Source organism: Chiloscyllium punctatum, chromosome 20 (assembly GCF_047496795.1).
Source record: "Chiloscyllium punctatum isolate Juve2018m chromosome 20, sChiPun1.3, whole genome shotgun sequence".
NCBI classification, from domain to species: domain Eukaryota; kingdom Metazoa; phylum Chordata; class Chondrichthyes; order Orectolobiformes; family Hemiscylliidae; genus Chiloscyllium; species Chiloscyllium punctatum.
In genome coordinates this window covers 11,400,167-11,421,992 of record NC_092758.1, presented here as the reverse complement: position 1 = coordinate 11,421,992, position 21,826 = coordinate 11,400,167, and the positions used below count along the sequence as shown (strand labels likewise).

The 21,826-nt window shown below is 44.6% G+C and overlaps 1 protein-coding gene across 3 annotated transcripts in view; it reads right to left on the bottom strand.

Annotated features, from left to right (window-relative positions):
* ndst1b (N-deacetylase/N-sulfotransferase (heparan glucosaminyl) 1b) overlaps positions 1–21,826 on the bottom strand; it is a 322,190-nt gene that overhangs the window by 162,433 nt on the left and 137,931 nt on the right. Inside the window, exon 1 of one of the 3 annotated variants that reach the window (XM_072590318.1) lies at positions 1,844–2,137. The exons of the other annotated variants lie outside the window; for them this stretch is intronic. The gene's annotated coding sequence lies outside the window, so the exon portion shown is untranslated. Of the gene's footprint in view, positions 1–1,843; positions 2,138–21,826 lie in introns of those variants that run through there. 3 annotated transcript variants of the gene reach the window in all.

Here is a 21,826-nt window from a genome sequence, read left to right as displayed (position 1 = left end):
ACAAAATTCACAAAGTTAGAATGATAAAGATAATGCACAGACAGACAGACAGCAGCAGCAGGTCTTAGATAATTGCTGAGAACTTGGCATTGAGACTTTCTCCAACAGGCTGGGGACAAAGAAACTCCATCCTCTTAAGAAATGAGACTGGGAGTACAGTTTTCTCTATATATATTTGTTTGAACCATTCCTGATGTCAGTTTAAATATTGTATTCACAGTTAAAGTAGAACTGGCATGTTAGACCTGCATTTTCCATGGTATGGAACTCATTACCATAATCTCAAACTGATTTGGATAATATATATTCACAGCAAGTATTAAGAGGGGTAATCTTAATCTTCATCCTTCATTAGCCCAGAACTAGATAGCAATATTCTAGAATGTTTATATTAGTATTCTATATGCTATTGGTTAACATTCACAAGTTGTTTCTGCTATAACAAACCGGTGTATTAGATTCCCTACAATGTGGAAACAGGCCCTTCAGCCCAACAAGACCACACTGACCCTCCAAAGAATAACCCCCCCGACTAACGCACCAATAATAATCACAATTCAGCTGGCCTGCACATCTTTGGAATGTGGGAGGAAACCCACACAGACAGAGAGAGAATGTGCAAACTCCACACAGTCACCCAAGGCTGGAATTGAACCTAGGACCCTGGCACTGTGAGGCAGTAGTGCTAACCACTGAGCCATTGTGCTGCCCATAGTCCATCCTGAGAGAATTCAACTATTCTGAAATCTCCTGGGGATTACCGGTGGTGACCTTTCATTACAGGACCCAAGTCTACAGTTAGTAAAGCTGATTTTAGTTCCTTTGTCATTCTGAAATTCCTCTTAATTCAAGTTTTGGGCTGTAAATAAATTTGACTGGATTGATTTACCTTGCCAGCAGAAGTAAGGCAGCAGAACAATTGATGTGAAATTGGAAAACTATTTTTTTAATAAACTATTTCAACCCCACAGGGTGCTCAGTCCTAAATACATCATTGAAGTAGTGTGTGAGCTGCTTTTTAACCAGTGCATCACCCAATGGAATTCTACACTGTCTCCATAGATTAGTAATGAATTTATCTTCGTTGGTCAGAGGCAGAAAGTTCAATCCTTTATGAGATAGTAGGTTGCTATAAACCTCTTTAGCCAAGACAGTTTAGTCAGGTTTCTGCTCCTGATCGAATCTGTGGATGAGGTAGGATTCGGCTTTAATTTTCTCAGATATCGAGGATCTGTTGACTTTGGTATAATCAGCTCCTTCACATTGTCAGCTGCTGTAGAGGTAAGGACAGGAGCTGAGTAAGACTGAAAACACTGCCGTTTCTCCCACAGAATAAGCACCAACATTCGCTTGTGAATGCTTATTATTCTGGATTGTAGCACTGATCGCTACACCGTGGAGCGTGTAATAGGTAAATACCTGACAAATTCTTAATTTAAATATTTAATCTTATTGAACACTTTAAATGTGCACAAAATCTTGAAACCCACCTCAGGAAGAGTTAGATGTTCAAACACCCACAGTCCAATACCGTTTCTTAAAGAGGGTGGAATTAATCCTGTGCAACTAATCGACACCACACACAAAATAAAGCGTTCGGTCCAGTGACAGACACAAATGGAGTTTTAAAAATTGCATGCAAAAGGCACACGTTCCCCCCCCCCCCCCAAAACCCCCACCACAACCCCCACCACTGTTACAAAAGGCAATCAGAACTAAATGGTAAACCATTTCTGTTGCAAAAGCAACCTTTGATTGCTGGCAAACAATTGCTGCAAGATAGCACAGCTCCCGGTTCGTGCAGAGACAAGAGTGAAGGGGGAATACAGAGTATTGCACTCACCAGGGCTCCTGGAGAATTCGCTGGGGGTGGGTGATAAAAGACTGACAGACAGCTGCGCTCTCCGCCCCTGTAGACACCCTCTATCCGAAATAAAAAAACTTATTGCTGCCTCCCCTACCCCCTCCCCTTTCTCCTCGGGATTGTGAGGGCTGACTGTGACAAACCCCTCACTGGAAGTGGTAACCCGTGGCTCAGAGTTGCTGCTGGTTGAGATGTGAATGGATTATTAATGGAGGATCTGGTTGCTCATTGAAGCTGCAGCACAGAAACGGAGGCACACAAAGAGAGGTGACTCCTATATGCGGGCTCCAGCTTCCCCTCTCCCCACACAACATACCAACCCCATCAGTTACATTACAAAATGGATACGAGCCAATCCTACAGTCTCTGCAATGACCTGGCTAATTTCAGATGCAGTTTATCACTGGTCAACTCAGGACTCCTGATCTTGAGATGTGGGTGGAGACTTAACAAGGCAAGGCATTTATTCACTTGGGGAGCAAGTCTCGGGCGATTTGAAGTTTCTGCAAAATCAGGGAGCAGGGGACACGTTATCCGTGGAAAGAGAAACAGGGTTAACGTTTAGAGTATGCAGACTTCAGAATATTGGGGTCTGATGTTGAGTCCTATTAAACTCTAAACATTAACTCTGTTTCTCTGGCTGCACAGATGCTACCCAGTTTGTTCAGTGTTTTCTGTGTTTCAGCATCCACAGTTTTTGCCTTTAATATATAATCAGTGGTTTAAAAAAAATCACAGAACAAATTCAGACTCTACAGGGAAACTATCATATGGAAATGCTAGGGTTTAAAATTACAAATATATGCACTGTACACTGACACAAAGCAGCAAACAAATGGGAAAATGTTCCTTCCCACTCTCTCACACAGTCTCTCTCCCACACCCTCCTAACTTGAAGTTATATCCCTATTTCTTCACTATCACTGGGTCAGATACTGGGATCATTTCCTAATAGCACTGTGGATGTACCTGTATCCTATTATGGACTATTACAGAGTTATATAGCATGTAAACAGACCCATCGGTCCAACCAGTCCATGTTGAACATAATCCCAATCTAAACTAGTCCCATCTGCCTGCACTTGGCCCATATCCCTCCAAAACATTGTTATCCATGTACTGACCCAAATGTCTTTTAAAAGTTGTAATTCTACCCAAATCACACAAGAACAAGGAGCAGGAGGCCATTTGGCCCATCGAGCCTGCTCTGCCATTCAATAAGATCATGGCTGATCTTCTTGTGGCCTCAGCTTCACTTACCCACCCTCTCACCAGAACCCTTAACTCCTTTATTCAAAAAAATTCGATCTTAGCTTTAGAAACTTTCAACGAGGAAGCCTCAACTACTTCACTGGACTCGAAATTCCACAGATTCACAATTCGCTGGGTGGAGAAGTTCCCTCTCAATTCTGTCCAAAATGTGCTCCCCCTAAACTTGAGGCTATGCCCTCTTGTCTTAGTTTCACCCACCAGTGAAAACATCCTCTCTACTTCTACTTTATCCACTCTCTTCATAATTTTATATGTTTCTATAAGAAACCACTTCCCCTGGAAGTTCATTCCACACATAAACCACTCTCTGTGTTAAAATATTGTCCCCATGTCTTTTTAAAGACCTCTCTCACCTTAAAAATATGCCCCTTATCTTGAAAGTCCTGTTTAAGGGGGGAGTCATTATCACCTTTTCAGGGCAATTAGAGACAGGTAACAAATATTGGCCTAACCCGTGACACCCACATCCTGAGAAGAACTAAACCAAATTCATATCACAATTCTGAATTGATTTTAATTGCAAAACAGTCAAATTGGAACGAATGTGGTCACCACAGAACTTCCAACAGCCATGAGGAAATAGTGTAACACCGAGCAGGATGGAATAGGCAGATCCCAAGTTTGGTTACTAGTTCCTCTGATTGAAGTGAGAATAAGGGAGAACAAGGAACAATACTGCACAGAAACAGGCCATTCGGCCCTGAAAGCCTGCACTGACCCATGTTGCCTTTTCATACTCAAACTGACTTTAATTACAGGATTCATATCCCTCTATTCCCTTCTTACTCATCCAGTTGCTAATGTGTCTGCTTCCACCACTGCCTCTGGCAGCACCTTCCTGCACTCACCACCCTTTGTATGAAAAGCAATGCCTCGCATATCTCTTTTAAACTTGCCCCTGCCCGCACCTTGAACCTGCCTCCCCTAGTAATTGACCCCCTCCACCCTGGGAAAAAGCCTCATACTTTCCACTCCACCCAAGCCATTCACAAACTTATTAACTTTGATCAGGTCACCCCTTAAACTCCTGCATTCAGTGAAAACAAACCCAGTCCATTCAGCCTTCATAGCTAAAACACCCCATACCAGGCAACATCCCAGTAAACCAGGAAAGGATTTTGGAATTATGACAAGCCTGTCCAGGCTTGGGGAGATCACATTAAACACCAATTTGTGTCTAGAACCTAAAGATTGTAACAATTATAGCTGACGTGAATACTCGATAATGTTCGATATTGATTTGTCTGTTATAAAAAAAACCACATTCCAAAAGCAACTTTAACATTCTGGCTTTGTGCGTAGGAAATCATGTCTCACAAACTTGGTTGAGATTTCTGAAGAAGTAACAAAGAGGATTGATGAGGGCAGATCAGTAGATGTGATCTATATGGACTTCAGTAAGACGTTCGACAAGGTTCCCCATGGGAGACTGATTAGCAAGGTTAGATCTCACGGAATACAGGGAGAACTTGCCATTTGGATACAGAACTGGCTCAAAGGTAGAAGACAGAGGTGGTGGTGGAGGGTTGTTTTTCAGACTGGAGGCCTGTGACCAGTGGAGTGCCACAAGGATCGGTGCTGGGTCCTCTACTTTTTGTCATTTATTTAAATGATTTGGATGTGAGCATAAGAGGTACAGTTAGTAAGTTTGCAGATGACATCAAAATTGAAGGTGTAGTGGACAGCGAAGAGGGTTACCTCAGATTACAACAGGATCTTGACCAGATGGGCCAATGGGCTGAGGAGTGGCAGATGGAGTTTAATTCAGATAAATGCGAGGTGCTGCATTTTGGGAAAGCAAATCTTAGCAGGACTTATACACTTAATGGTAAGGTCCTAGAGAGTGTTGCTGAACAAAGAGATCTTGGAGTGCAGGTTCATAACTCCTTGAAAGTGGAATTGCAGGTAGATAGTATAGTGAAGAAGGCACTTGGTATGCTTTCTTTTATTGGTCGAGTATTGAGTACAGGAGTTGGGAGGTCATGTTGTGGCTGTACGGGACATTGGTTAGGCCACTGTTGGAATATTGCATGCAATTCTAGTCTCCTTCCTATTGGAAAGATGTTGTGAAACTTGAAAGAGTTTAGAAAAGATTTACAAGGATGTTGCCAGGGTTGGAGGATCTGAGCTACAGGGAGAGGCTGAACAGGCTGGGGCTGTTTTCCCTGGAGCGTCGGAGGCTGAGGGGTGACCTTATAGAGGTTTACAAAATTATGAGGGGCATGGATAGGATAAATAGGCAAAGTCTTTTCCCTGGGGTGGGGGATCCAGAACTAGAGGGCATAGGTTTAGGGTGAGAGGGGAAAGATATAAAAGGGACCTAAAGGGTAACTTTTTCACGCAGAGGGTGGTACGTGCATGGGATGAGCTGCCAGAGGAAGTGGTGGAGGCTGGTACTATTGCAACATTTAAAAGGCATTTGGATGGATATATGAATAGGAAGGATTTGGGCCGGGCGCTGGCAGGTGGGACTAGATTGGGTTGGGATATCTGGTCGGCATGGACGGGTTGGACCGAAGGGTCTGTTTCCATGCTGTACATCTCTATGACTCTATTCACTATCCTGATTGACACAGGAACAATGGTTACCATTAAAAATCATCATGGATCAGCTGCTCCAGAGAACCAGAAACATTGGATTGGAAACAAATTTTTTTTTTACAGAATCTGAACAATGGTAATTCAGATTTGTTTTACTCAGCGGGTTGTTAAATGCAAAATCTGAATTGGAGTTGAAAATCCCAGCAATTTTGCACTGTTTCTTTGTAAGAAACATATTCCAGAGTCACAAGTGTGTCAACAGCTGTTGTGTTCGGCTGCACATTGCTTCGTGAAGTGAATGTACCGTCCCTGACAGATTGCCTTGTGCAGGTATCTCGGCACAAACAAAGGTTGTCCGATTTGGATGGATAATGATCAGATCCTTGGCCACTCCAGGTGAGGGTCTGGTTCAGATTCCGACAAAGCTGCCAAATGTTCCACAGATGCCTATAAAGAAGAGAAAACGCTTCCCTGATGCTGTTGCTAATGAGAGCATTCGGTCGAGAGTCAATATTGCTTGTTCCCAAAAGCTGGTTTCTGAAGGTTTAACCTTCAATCGGAAATAGTTCTGTTTGTGATCGGACTGCTCCTGAACCCCATCAACTCTCTCATTCTCAAATGGCCTAACAAACACTTTAGGAACAGGAGTAGATCATGTTCCATGCCGCACAGTAAAGTCAACTCCACATTCCCACCTAATCCCGATAACATTTGACTTCTTCATTGGTCAAAAGTCTATCTACCTCTGCCTTGAAAATATTCAGTCAGCCGACCTCCACTGCTCTCTGGGACTGTTCCAAGACACCGAGCCCCCTGGGAGAAAGAAATCACACCTCATCTTTATCTTCAGTGGGAGAGTTCCGTATGGTTAAACAGTGACCCCTCTCCTACGCTCTCCCACAAAGAAGGAACATCCTTTCAGCTGGACATACACCTGGCCAGTAATTCTCAGCTTTGGTGTTGGGTGGGGGCTACCTTGCCATCTCTTCCACCTCTCGGTTCAGAGATGCGTCAATCAGGCCTCATTCCAAACAAAGGTTGGACAAAAACCAGAAATAGCCACAGGCTGAATGTCATGAAAAGGTGGACTTTTACACTGAGGGGCACGCCAACTCAAACCCCACTGTAAACCCAGCATTCTGTGTAACTGCTTTTTTTTATTTCCCTTACTGCCCTTGAAAGTCTTTTCAAAACCATTCTCCACAAACTCTCCCCAAGCGTTCACAACCCGGCAGCTGTTTGCTTTTACAAGAAGCTCTGTGGGACATTTATTCTTTCACAGGCACCTTATAAAATGCAAGTGGCTTAGCACAAGGCAATCACATTGTACTAATTTGACAATATAGCTGAGCATTCTGTTTGTCTTATTGATTGCTGGTGTACACTAACTGGAAATGATAAGTGCATGGTTTACCATCAGAGAGTTCCTATTGTCTACTGCTAATGTGTTACCAAAATAAATGCACTGCACTCCTGCTGAGGCAGCAGAGAAAGAAATTTTAGATGAAAACACACAGTGTTCAACGTTGCAAATCCCATCGAATAATTTCAAACTCTATCAATCGTTAGAAGGCTGGGTTTCCTGATGTAGAGCCATAGAGGTCTAAAGGTAAGACATAAAGTTGCCAAAGAATGACTCTCTTTTTCGAGAGATACGACTGGTGATGGCTTAACCTGAGGGTCACCATACCCTCAAATAAAAAAAAATAAAAATCAGAAAGAAACAAAATCTGGAATTAGAAGTCTAATGACAACCGTACATCCATTGTTAATAGTCAGAAAAATCCACCTGGTTCACTAATGCCCTTTAGGGAAGGAAACTGCCATCCTTACCTGGTCTGGTCTACATGTGACTCCAGACTCACAGCAACATGGTTGACTCTTAACTGCCCTCTTGGCAACTAGAAATGGACAATAAATGCTAGGCTGGCCAAAGATGCCCTCATACCCTGAATGAAACAAGAGAACGAAAATCTCAGGCGCGAGGGTAGAGGCTGAGAAGGCCAGTCCTCCATTGTAACCTCTGTTGGTATGGGAATTGAGCCCATGCTGTTGGCATCACAAACCAGCCTTCCTGCCAACTGAGCTAACCAACCCTGACAATACAGGGAAAGGGCGTTTTGGCACATCAAGTCTGTACCAGTCAGAAGCACAACTAACTATTCAAGTGGATATTCGAACCAAACCCGTTTACCAGCACTTGGCCCATAGCAAATGCACATCTAAATATGTCTTCAATGTGATGAAGATTTGTGCCTCTACTCCTTTTACAGAGAGAGAGAGTTCTAGATTCCCACCACTCTCTCACTTTTCCTCATGATCCCCCTAAACCTTCTCGGGGGTGAATCTTTGCCCTGGTCATTGATCCCTTTATAAAGGTGGGAAGGTGGGGGGGGTAGGAGAGAGAGAGAGACAGACAGAGAGGGAGATAGATAGAGAGAGAGAGAAAGAAGAGGTTTCTTCCTCTTGAACCTTGTCCATGCCTCTCATAATCTTATACGTCTCAAACATGGAGGCTGGTAGCTATCATGGTCAACTTCTCCATTCTAACAGAAAACTCACGGTTGCGAAGGGATGTAATTTTAACCTTCAGTCATAGGGGTTCGGATCGGAAGGCTCATTGCATTGTACATTGTGTTAACACATGAACCCAGCCCACTCCAATACACCAACTTCTGGGGCAGGATTTCACCCACCACCATTGCACACATCTCCCCCAAGTCCAGAACTGTCCTGACCATTGCTGACCTCTGACACCCTTTTGGGGGGGGGGGGTGGGGGTGGGGGTGCTGTGACTCAGCTGTATGGCTGATCAGATTAGCCAATAGCCTTCTACGGTAGCTCTTCCCTCATAAGTGTTCTAAGCGCTATCTAACTACACCCTACATTTAGGTCTAGCCTGAGGACTGACAAGATGCAGCCTCCTCGATCCTCAAACATCCACCAATCCGGTTTGCTCCGTCTCCCACCCACTGAAAATCCGACCTCATGGTAAGCTTCTCCTGGGATTCTTTCCCATTTCTCCTCTTTCCCATTTCTCCTCCCCCTCCCCGCCCAGCCCCCATCTTCACAAGGGACTACACACCAGCAATAAAACCTCTCAGGAGAAAGTGAGGACTGCAGATGCTGGAGAGTCAGAGTCGAAAAATATGGTGTTGGAAAAGCACAGCAGGTCAGGCAGCATCTGAGGAGCAGGAGAGTCGATGTTTCAGGTGTAAACCCTTCATCAGGAAAGGGCAAAACGTTGACTTTCTAGCTCCTCAGATGCTGCCTGACCTGCTGTGCTTTTCTAGCACCACACATCAAACCTCTCAACCCTGGTGGGAACTGGGAAAGTTTGTCATCAGTCTCCTGCCAGCCTCAGGGAAACTCCAGGCAGACGCAGACTCCTGGCTGGGGAACCCTCTTCCACTGCCTCCCCCTGTACATCTCAGGGACAATATACTTCACCTTCTGTTTGATGCTGAGCCAGGGGGATATAGCTTCAGCTACTTCTGACATTCAATCACTGAGAAGCCAAAGTCTCAAGTTCAGAAGTGAAAGAGCTCACGGACTGAACCATAGATTATGGTCAAGTAGTAAATATTGTGCAGGGATAGCAGAGGAATTGAAAATCATGACCTCATCTTTCTGACATTTTGTGTGAATATCTCCCTCTAGATTCAATGAAGATCTCCAATAGTCACACACACACACACACACAATCATCCACTGGTATATTAAAGAGCAAGTTGCTCTGATCTGTACGTTCCACTTGAAAGGGCCATGGAAGCAAGATTCAATAATAAGTTTCAAAAGGGCACTGGATAAAAGGAGACATTGAACATTGAACACATGAAAGGGAACAATGTTCACAGGTGTGTGCAAAGAACAGTTAGAGAGAGATAAATTGAACAGCTCTTTCAGAGGGCTAGCACATGCATATGCAGTTAGCCAAATGGTCTCCTTTAGTGCTAGACACCTTTTTAATTCTCTTCATTTTCGATTGTGCACCAAAACGTTAAAATGATATGACTGTAAAACAAAGACGATGGAAAGAGCTGCTGCACTTTTAAAACTAAGTGACTAGAACTCATTGTAGGTTGTGTTGCCCCAGCTGCTTTGTTCCAACTGTGGGGAGAATGGACCATGAGGGGGGTGTCCAGAACAACTGGGCGGCACGGTGGCACAGTGGTTAGCACTGCTGCCTCACAGCGCCAGAGACCGGGGTTCAATTCCCGCCTCAGGAGACTGACTGTGTGGAGTTTGCACATTCTCCCCGTGTCTGCGTGGGTTTCCTCCGGGTGCTCCAGTTTCCTCCCACAGTCCAAAGATGTGCAGGTCAGGTGAATTGGCCATGGTAAATTGCCCGTAGTGTTAGGTGAAGGGGTAAATGTAGGGGAATGGGTCTGGGTGGGTTGCACTTCGGCGGGTCAGTGTGGACTTGTTGGGCCGAAGGGCCTGTTTCCACACTGTAAGTAATCTAATCAAAAAAAGATTGCACCCAGAGACAGATAACTGGCTGGTCGTGCAATGAAGCCCAGTTGTGGAGGTCAGGAGTCATCAGCATGACAACAATTCTCTGATTGGCTCCTGGGTGAGAATTTTTGAATCATACCAGTTGCACAGAGAAAGGGTTTCTTGTCTCTCTGCAGTGAAATAACCAAACCGTGGAAGGGGCACCCCTATCCGCTTTCCGCAAAGATCGTTCCCTCCGTGACCACGCCCCCTAACAACCCACCCTCCCCATCCTGGCACCTTCCTCTGCCACCACAGGAATTGCAAAACCTGCGCCCACACCTACCCCCAAACTTCCGTCCAAGGCCCCAAAGGAGCCTTCCACACCCATCAGAGTTTCACCTGCACTTCCACACATCATTTATCATATTGGTTGCTCCCGATGCAGTCTCCTCTACACTGGGGAGACTGGATGCCTTCTAGCAGAGCGCTTTAGAGAACATCTCCGGGACACCCGCACCAACCAACCCCACTGCCCCGTGGCTGAAAATTTCAACTCCCCCTCCCATTCTGCCGAGGACATGCAGGTCCTGGGCCTCCTCCAGTGCCACGCCCTTACCACCCAACGCCTGGAAGATGAATGCCTCACCTTCTGCCTCGGAACCCTTCAACCCCAGGGCATCAATGTGGACTTCACCAGTTTCCTCATTTCCTCTCTCCCCACCTTACCCCAGTTCCAACTCTCCAGCTCAGCACCGCTCTCATGACCTGTCCCACCTGTCAATCTTCCTTCCCACCTATCCATTCCACCCTCCTGTCCAACCTATCATCTTCATCCCCACCCCCATCCAACTATTGCACTCTCAGCTACTTCTCCCCAGACCCACCCCCTCCCATTTATCCCTCCACCCCTGAGGTTCCCAGCCTCATTCCTGATGAAGGACTTTTGCCCGAAACATCGATCTTGCTGCTCCTCTGATGCTACCTGACCTGCTGTGCTTTTCCAGGAACACTCTCAACACTGTCTCCTAGCTATTCTCTCCCACCAGTTACTATAAGCTGTTCCTACTAACCAGTGACTGAAAGACTGAACAATTAGGCTGCCAACTTCCCCATGAGTGGGCAATAAGGAATGGAAAAACTTCAGGAAGAATAAGAATCTGGGAAGTTCAGAAGGACCTGGGTAGCAAAAGGGAGGCTGTGTCACATCCTATGGACTGGTATTATTGAACTGTGTTTCCCCAAAATCTTTTTTTCCACTCATAACATTCATACTTATCTTCCTCTCTGTGTCTGTGCATGCATGTGTTTATGTGGTGTGCTAAGTGCACATGTATGTCAGGGTATGTATGTGTGGGTGCATGTGTGTGATGTGCATGTGTGTATGTGTACAGTATGTGTTTGTGTGTAGTGTTTGTGGTAGCATGTGTGTGGGGGGTTGTGTATGTGTGAGTGTGATGTGTGCAGTTCTGTGTATGGTGTGTGTGTGTGTGAGTGTGATGTGTGCAGTTCTGTGTATGGTGTGTGTGTGTGTGTGTGATGTGTGCAGTTCTGTGTATAGTGTGTGAGTGTGATGTGTGCAGTTCTCTGTATGGTGTGTGTGTGTGTGAGTGTGATGTTTGCAGTTCTCTGTATGGTGTGTGAGTGTGAGTGTGATGTGTGCAGTTCTGTGTGTGTGTGTGAGTGATGTGTGCAGTTCTGTGTATGGGGTGTGTGTGTGTGAGTGTGATGTTTGCAGTTCTGTGTATGGGGTGTGTGTGTGAGTGTGATGTTTGCAGTTCTGTGTATGGTGTGTGTGTGTGAGTGTGATGTTTGCAGTTCTCTGTATGGGATGTGTGTGTGAGTGTGATGTTTGCAGTTCTGTGTATGGTGTGTGTGTGTGAGTGTGATGTTTGCAGTTCTCTGTATGGGGTGTGTGTGTGTGAGTGTGATGTGTGCAGTTCTGTGTATGGTGTGTGTGTGTGTGAGTGTGATGTTTGCAGTTCTCTGTATGGGGTGTGTGTGTGAGAGTGTGATGTGTGCAGTTCTGTGTGTATGTGTGTGTGAGTGTGATGTGTGCAGATCTTTGTATTGTGTGTGTGTGTGAGTGTGATGTGTGCAGTTCTGTGTGTATGTGTGTGTGTGTGTGTGAGTGTGATGTGTGCAGTTCTTTGTATTGTGTGTGTGTGTGAGTGATGTTTGCAGTTCTGTGTATGGTGTGTGTGTGTGTGTGAGTGTGATGTTTGCAGTTCTCTGTATGGGGTGTGTGTGTGTGAGTGTGATGTGTGCAGTTCTGTGTATGGTGTGTGTGTGTGATGTTTGCAGTTCTCTGTATGGGGTTATGTGTGTGTGAGTGTGATGTGTGCAGTTCTGTGTGTATGTGTGTGTGTGAGTGTGATGTGTGCAGTTCTGTGTATGGTGTGTGTGTGTGTGAGTGATGTGTGCAGTTCTGTGTATGGTGTGTGAGTGTGTGAGTGATGTGTGCAGTTCTGTGTATGGGGTGTGTGTGTGAGTGTGATGTTTGCAGTTCTGTGTATGGTGTGTGAGTGTGTGAGTGTGATGTGTGCAGTTCTGTGTATGGGGTGTGTGTGTGTGAGTGTGATGTTTGCAGTTCTGTGTATGGTGTGTGTGTGTGAGTGTGATGTTTGCAGTTCTCTGTATGGGGTGTGTGTGTGTGAATGTGATGTGTGCAGTTCTGTGTGTATGTGTGTGTGTGTGTGTGTGTGAGTGTGATGTGTGCAGTTCTGTGTATGGTGTGTGTGTGTGATGTGTGCAGTTCTGTGTATGGTGTGTGTGTGTGATGTTTGCAGTTCTCTGTATGGGGTGTGTGTGTGTGAGTGTGATGTGTGCAGTTCTGTGTATGGTGTGTGTGTGTGTGATGTTTGCAGTTCTCTGTATGGGGTGTGTGTGTGTGAGTGTGATGTGTGCAGTTCTGTGTGTATGTGTGTGTGTGTGAGTGTGATGTGTGCAGTTCTGTGTATGGTGTGTGTGTGTGTGATGTGTGCAGTTCTGTGTATGGTGTGTGTGTGATGTTTGCAGTTCTCTGTATGGGGTGTGTGTGTGTGAGTGTGATGTGTGCAGTTCTGTGTATGGTGTGTGTGTGTGTGAGTGATGTGTGCAGTTCTGTATATGGTGTGTGAGTGTGTGAGTGATGTGTGCAGTTCTGTGTATGGGGTGTGTGTGTGAGTGTGATGTTTGCAGTTCTGTGTATGGTGTGTGAGTGTGATGTGTGCAGTTCTGTGTATGGGGTGTGTTTGTGTGAGTGTGATGTTTGCAGTTCTGTTTATGGTGTGTGTGTGTGAGTGTGATGTTTGCAGTTCTCTGTATGGGGGGTGTGTGTGTGAGTGTGATGTGTGCAGTTCTGTGTGTATGTGTGTGTGTGTGAGTGTGATGTGTGCAGTCCTGTGTATGGTGTGTGTGTGAGAGTGTGATGTGTGCAGTCCTGTGTATGGTGTGTGTGTGAGAGTGTGATGTGTGCAGTTCTGTGTATGGTGTGTGTGTGTGTGTGAGTGTGATGTGTGCAGTTCTGTGTATGGTGTGTGTGTGTGAGTGTGATGTGTGCAGTTCTGTGTATGGTGTGTGAGTGTATGAGTGTGATGTGTGCAGGTCTGTGTATGGGGTGTGTGTGAGATATGTGCAGTTCTGTGTGTGTGTGTGTGTGAGTGTGATGTGTGCAGTTCTGTGTATGGTGTGTGTGTGTGTGATGTGTGCAGTTCTGTGTATGGTGTGTGTGCGTGATGTGTGCAGTTCTGTGTATGGTGTGTGTGTGTGAGTGTGATGTGTGCAGTTCTGTGTATGGTGTGTGTGTGCGTGAGTGATGTGTGCAGTTCTGTGTATGGTGTGTGTGTGTGAGTGTGATGTTTGCAGTTCTCTGTATGGGGTGTGTGTGTGTGAGTGTGATGTGTGCAGTTCTGTGTATGGTGTGTGTGTGATGTTTGCAGTTCTCTGTATGGGGTGTGTATGTGTGAGTTTGATGTGTGCAGTTCTGTGTGTATGTGTGTGATGTGTGCAGTTCTGTGTATGGTGTGTGTGTGTGAGTGTGATGTGTGCAGTCCTGTGTATGGTGTGTGTGTGAGAGTGTGATGTGTGCAGTTCTTTGTATGGGGTGTGTTTGTGTGAGTGTGATGTGTGCAGTTCTGTGTATGGTGTGTGTGTGTGTGTGAGTGTGATGTGTGCAGTTCTGCGTATGGTGTGTGTGTGTGTGAGTGATGTGTGCAGTTCTGTGTATGGTGTGTGTGTGCGAGTGTGATGTTTGCAGTTCTGTGTATGGTGTGTGAGTGTATGATTGTGATGTGTGCAGGTCTGTGTATTGTGTGTGTGTGAGATGTGTGCAGTTCTGTGTGTGTGTGTGTGTGTGTGTGAGTGTGATGTGTGCAGTTCTGTGTATGGTGTGTGTGTGTGAGTGTGATGTGTGCAGTTCTGCATATGGTGTGTGTGTGTGTGAGATGTGTGCAGTTCTGTGTGTGTGATGTGTGCAGTTCTGTGTATGGTGTGTGTGTGTGATGTGTGCAGTTCTGTGTATGGTGTGTGTGTGTGAGTATGATATGTGCAGTTCTGTGTATGGTGTGTGTGTGTGTGTGATGTGTGCAGTTCTGTGTATTGTGTGTGTGTGAGATGTGTGCAGTTCTGTGTGTGTGTGTGTGTGTGTGTGAGTGTGATGTGTGCAGTTCTGTGTATGGTGTGTGTGTGTGAGTGTGATGTGTGCAGTTCTGCATATGGTGTGTGTGTGTGTGAGATGTGTGCAGTTCTGTGTGTGTGTGTGTGTGATGTGTGCAGTTCTGTGTATGGTGTGTGTGTGTGATGTGTGCAGTTCTGTGTATGGTGTGTGTGTGTGAGTATGATATGTGCAGTTCTGTGTATGGTGTGTGTGTGTGTGATGTGTGCAGTTCTGTGTATGGTGTGTATGGTGTGTGTGTGTAAGTGTGATGTGTGCAGTTGTTTGTATGGTGTGTGTGTGTGTGAGAGTGTGATGTGTGCAGTTCTGTGTATTGTGTGTGTGCAGTTCTGTGTGTGTGTGTGTATGGTGTGTGTGTGTAGTTCTGTGTGTGTTTGGTGGGTGTGTGTGTATGGTGGGTGTGTGTGTGTGTGCAGTTCTCTGTGTGTGGTGTGTGTGTGTGTGAGTATGATGTGTGCAGTTCTGTGTATGGTGTGTGTGTGTGATTTGTGCAGTTCTGTGTATGGTGTGTGTGTGTGTGCGTGTGCAGTTCTGTGTGTGTGCGTGTGAGTGTGTGTGTGTATGGTGTGTGGGTGTATGGTGGGTCTGTGTGCGTGTGCAGTTCTGTGTGTGTGTGTGTGTGTGTGTATGGTGGGTGCATGTTTGTGCGTGTGTGTGTGTGTGTGTATGGTGGGTGTGTGTGTGTGATGTGTGTGTGTATATATGTATAGAGGTTTCAGGAGGAGGCTGGAGTGTCAGCTAATAGGGTTAAAAGGTGACCATCACAGTTTGTTTGCCTGTGGTTAAAATTGATTTCCTTGTAACAAAGAAGTAGTTTCCTGTTAAGTATGGAAACCTGCTCAGTTTCTGTTAACCTGAGTTCATTAAACTGAAAAAATTGAAAACTTTGAGTAGTTTAATTAAATGTTTTACATTTGTGATGACCCTGGAACTCAAGTATCAGTGCACTTTCCCAAATGGGTCATGACACATTATTGTAAGATTCTAAGTAGAGCTAATCAGAAGCTTACAAGAGCTCGGTGTGAAACAACTAAAATGGAACTTGCAGAATAGTAGTCTTTCAGAATGACAGTAACCAACTAACCCCACTAACCAAAATCCCCCCACAGTTCTACCTTCTCTCACACTCTAAAGGCCTCTCACACTAAGAAGTTAACTGAATTGTTCTATCCTCATGGTTTCATGTTGTCATCTTCTGAAACTGCTACCTTCATGTTGTTGCCTGTTTTACAGGTCAATCTTCAATCATCTCCTTCTCCTTCCCCTTCCTCCGCAACCCCTGATGGAATGTGGTTTGCTTAATGTTAGCCTATATCACAAAGACCCAAACTCTTAATGATATCTGGCAGCTAATTAACAATTAAATATGTACATTAATACAACATAAAGTCATACAGATATACAGCATGTAAACACACCCTTCAGTCCAACTCATCCATGCTGACCAGATATCCTAAATTAATCTAGCCCCATTTGTCAGCATTTGGCCCATATCCCTCTAAACTCTTCCTATTCATAAACCCATCCAGATACCTTGTAAATGTTGTCATTGTACCAGCTTCCACCACTTCTTCAGGCCATGTCTGCTTTTGGGGACTGTGCAGCTTCTTCACGGAGTGTGTCGCCTGTCATTGCAGATGGGAGTCAGTTGTTTTTAGCTGACCTCTCCTGGCTTGTTATGACACACCTCTAGGACAAATGGTATTTAAACTAGAATCTTCTTGTCCAGAGGTAGGGCATGGCCACTGCATCACAAGAAACCTCTCTGATTATATGTATCCTTAAATGACCGTTACATTGCATACATAGCTAACTAACACACTGGCTACCTCTCCAACTGCCAGCTAACTGAATGGCTGTACAGAGCTTACCTCTTTTGCAAGAGTACAAATATCATTACTTCAGCTCACTCTCTTCAAGCTGTAAGGCCTTTCTGATATCTGTGCAATTACACATCATTCTCTCTTTCCCAAGAAGCTTGTACTGAAAAATATATTTTAAAAATGGACATTGGTATGTTATTGTTATATATTAAGATAATTCTTTAGCCAGATATAGTCCTGTTATAATGATCATGATTTGACTGTGCAGCTTCTTCACTGAGTGTGTCGCCTGTCATTGCAGATGGGAGTCAGTTATTTCAGTCCATAATCAAAAATACAGAAAAAAGATAAAGCTATCTGATGATACACAGGTCAGTGCACACTGGTACGTAGAAACATTGGAATTAGTAGTGGGAGTAGGCAATTCAGCCCTTTGAGCCTTCTCCACCATTTACCATGATCATGGCTGATCTTATCCTGGTCTCAGCTCCACTTTCCTGCCAGATCCCCACAGCCCTTTATCCCACTTTTCATCAATTTGTTTCTTGACCCTGTGGATTGATTCTGCCTGCACTGCGCTCTGGGGCAGCGAGTCCCACAGATTCACAACCCTCTGGGAGAAGTAGTTTCCCCCCATCTCAGTTTTGAACCGACCCCCCCCCCCCTATATCTGTGACCTCTTGTTCCGGACTGTCCAACAAGGGGGGAGCATTTGTTCAATGGCCATCTTATCAATTCCGTTTAGCATTTTATACGTCTCAATCAGATCCTTCCCATTCTTCTAAACTCAAGCGAGTACAAGCCCAAACTATTCAACCAACAGCTCTTTCATTGCTGGGATCAACCTGATGAACCACCTCTGAACTGCTACATGTCACCACATCCTTCCTCAAGTAAAGGGACCGAAACTGGACACAATTATCCTGGTGTGGTCTCACCAATACCTTATATAATTGTAACAACACTTCTTTACTTTTATAATCCAGTTATTTTGCAATAAATATCAAGATCCCATTTGCCTTTCTTATTAAATGCTGCACCTACATACCCGCTTTCTGTAATTCATGCACAAGGACACTCAGATCCCTCTGTACTGACACACTGAATCTGCTCCCCATTTCAATAACAATTTGCCGTTTTGTTTTTCCAGTCAAAATGGAGAACTTTGTATGTACCCACATTACAGCTACTTTCATTCTTTTATCATTTTTACTCTTTCAAAAAGAAATAGCTGAGCAGTGTAAGTCTATTGATTTATTTAATGTCATGCATGTTTGTTACAAATACAGTGAAAAGTGTCTCCAGCTCCATCTTGAAACACAGACATAAACCAGACGGAGAATATAAGGATAGAAAAGTAAAGAGGTAAAGTTAGAAAGTGCTTTTGAAATGCTTAGCCATGGGCCTGGATCTGAGCTCTTCCATGGGACCAGCATAAAGCAGTCAGTCCGTCTGGAGTCCCCTCACCGTGTCACTACCACAGAACCGTATTGTCACTCTTTGGTGCCACCTTGCCCCTACACATGCCATCACTGGCATGAGTTAACACTGGGCCGATCTGGACACTGAAGCCGCTGCTCTGGCTGCCAGTTCCCACACTGGGTCTAAATCCGCCTCCCTCCATCGCTGGGAACAAACCTTTCCTCCAACGCGATGGACATCTGATGCCTTCTGAGCTCTCCTCAAGAAGGTAAGTCAGGAAGGTTAAAGTTTATTTAAAAAGCAGAGAAAGAAGAGAAAGAAAGGAAAAGTGGACGGAGAGGACAAGCTCTGGGCTCCTGGGCTCAGGAACCTGAATGTTGTCCTCCTGCTCCACCGCCATCTTGACTAAAAGAGTAGTGTATAGCATTTGGGCCAGAAACATATTGCTGTTGTTGTATACGCCTGCTTACTGATTTTGAAGAAAACCAAATGGCAGAATCAACTGACAACTGTGAACAATTAAGCCTCAGTGGTATTAAGGGCATCTTTTTCATGTTTTCTAGGTTATATTACATTCAGGAATTGGTTTTTCTGAATCAGAGATAGCTTGGGCCTCTTGTAAACTGCAGATTTGCTTTTAGATTGGACATGCTGAGACCTCCCGTTTTTCGGAGAAAGGTGGAGAGAGAGTACTCGCACCTGATCCTCCTTGCAACTGCTGAGCTGTAACCTTCAGACTTGGTTGTTCGGATATGAACTTTGACAACGATACAACATATGATAGATGACCATTACAAAAATAACTTTTCCCACTCTGGCTGTCTAACCGCCCAACTGCTGACTAAATGACTGCACAGAGACCACGATGGAGAGCTCTTACACTAAAGCATCTCATATCATTTGTCTTAAAGCTATAGTGCCCTCAGACCTGTGCAATGATACTACAAATACATTTTCTGCACTGCAAGGTGACTTCACCTATTCCATGAGGAATATGTGTCAGAATGTTCATTTGTTTTAAACCCTGCATTATTTTATCTTCTATTAAAGGTAATATGATTGAGTAGGCTTTATTTGATCTAATGTTCCACATAACAGCTATAGGAACAGTCCCTTAACTGTTCCGTCGAAGGGGGTATCTCTATCACATTCAGTTGATCAAAGCACACTCTGCAGTCTCACCGTATATTCTGAGCATTAGAGTCATAGCATTAGGCAGCACGGAAACAGACCCTACGGTCCAATCAGCTCATGCTGAACATAATCCCAAACAGGGTGAGCAGAACTGAACACAATAGTTCAGAACAGGCTTCCTCAACATCCTGAATAACCTCAAAATGATATCACAACGCCTGTGCACAAAGGTCTGAGCAATCAAGGTAAACATGCTAAATACCTTCTTAACCACCCTGACTACATGTGATACTAACTTCAAAGAATTACTTATCTGAATCCCTACTTCTTTTCATTCTACAAAAACCACCCAAGGCTCTACTTTCAATTGGGCAGAAGTGGGTACTGCAGATGCTGGAGTCCTGATGAGGGGCTTTTGCCCAAAACGTCGATTTTTTCCTGCTCCTCGGATGCTGCCTGACCTGCTGTGCTTTTCCAGCACCACACTAATCTCTACTTTCAATTGTATAAGTCCTGCCCTTGCTTGTTTTACCAAAATGCAACACCTCACATTTATCCCAATTCAACTCCATCTGCCACTCCTCAGCCCATTGATCCAATTGATCAAGATCTCTTTGTAATCTTAGATAACCTTCTTCGCTGTCCACTCTACCACCAATTTTGGTATCATCTGCAAACTTACTAACCATGCCTTCTAAATTCTCATCTAAATCATTTATATAAACGACAAACAAAATTACCTTCCCAACTTGTACAAGATGGTTCACTGTAGAATTTGGTGATCTGTTTCATCTCCTTATTGCTGCCCTCCAGTGGTAAGATATTATGCTTGACTGAGTTAGAAATCACACAACACCAGGTTATAGTCCAACAGGTTAATTTGGAAGCACTAACTTTCGGAGCGCTGCTCCCTCATCAACCACCTGGTGAAGGAGCAGTGCTCTGAAAGCTAGTGCTTCCAAATAAACCTGTTGGACTATAACCTGGTGTTGTGTGATTTTTAACTTTGTCCACCCCAGTCCAACACCGGCATCTCCAAATCATGTTTGACCGAGGAAGGAAGATAATTAAAATGCAGTGGGAAAAATAGAAGTAAGAAAATGACAGAGACAAAATAAAGAAGGGACAATCTACTTCATCCTAAAACACGCCTGTATACTCTATTTAAAAAGTCATTCATGGGATCTGAATTTTGCTAACTGGGTGAGCATTTATTGTCTGTCCCGGAGAGTCACCTTAGACATAACCGAATGGCTTGCTGGGCTATTTCAGAGGAAACTTGAAATTCAGTTACATTGCTGTGGCTTTGAAGGCCATCAGATAGTGAGATCTGTATGATACTCTGATAGTTTTATCACCATCGTTACGAGTACAAGCACTTTTATTCCAGATTTATTTGATTAAACAATTTTAACTCCCACAACTGCCGTGAACTCAGGTCTCCAGATCATTATTCCATGCCTCTGGATCACTAATCCAGTGACAGACGGGCGACCTGAACTCACAAACATATAAATGAGGAGTAAGAGTAGGCCATTCAGCCCTTCAAGCATGCTGTGCCATTCAATAAGGTTGTGGCTGATCTGATTTTAAACTCAACTCTACATTCATGCATGACCCCGATAATCTTTCATCCCCTTCATCATCTGCTTTCAATATGGACAGACTCTGCACCCACTGCCTTTTGAGGAAGTGAATTCCAAAGACTCTTAACCCTTTTCTTATCTCTGCCTTAAACTGGCAACCCCTTATTTTTAATCAGTGACCCTAATTCTAGATTTTCCCACAAAGGGAGACAACCTTTTAACAATTCCCTGGCCAAGTCCCCTCAGGATCTTCTATGTTTCAATTAAGTCACCCCTGAGTCTTCTAAACTCCAGCGGAGGCAGGTCTAGCTTTGCCTCATAAGGCAGTGCACTCATTCCAAGATTTATTGCCATGCAATAAAGCAGGTGACATTAACGTCCATGATGGTGTCTTACAGTTCACTAGGGAAGTCAGAGTTACTGCAGCAACATGCATTTTCACACACATCTTGCAGCCTCAGGCTATGGAGATTGCAATATGACAAGAAGAAATAGGAAGAGGGGTCGGCCCCTTGTCCCTGCTCCTCCATTCAATAGGATCATGGCTGATCCAACACTTTTCACTTCCACTTCCCAATAACCTTTGATTCCCCGACTGATCATGAATCTATCTAATGCACACGTTCTTTGCAGCAAGAAATTCCAAAGATTCACAACACTGAGAGAGGAAATTCCTCCTCATCTCAGTCTTGAATTGGTTCCTCTTTATTCTGAGACTATGCTCTCTAGAGCTGGACTCTCCCATGACGGGAAACATCCGCTTAGTATTTACCCTGTCAAGCCACTGAAAAATCCAATAGGTTTCAATGAGATCTCCTTTCACTCTTCCAAACTTCAGTGAGTAGAGTCCCAACGTGTCTAACATTTGTTCATAAGACAATCTCTCCCAATCAGGATAGAGGCTATCCTTCAGTCAGCTGACCAGGAATCTCTCCCACTCTTGCTGTGTGCCACTGGTACATACTGGAAAGATTCATAAGCTGATTCTCAAACCTATTTGGGCTGCACTATGAATGCATATTCCTCGATTATCAAGCCCCAGTGTGGGATTTGGGCAACATGGTAGTACTGCTGCCTCACAGCGCCGGGGTCT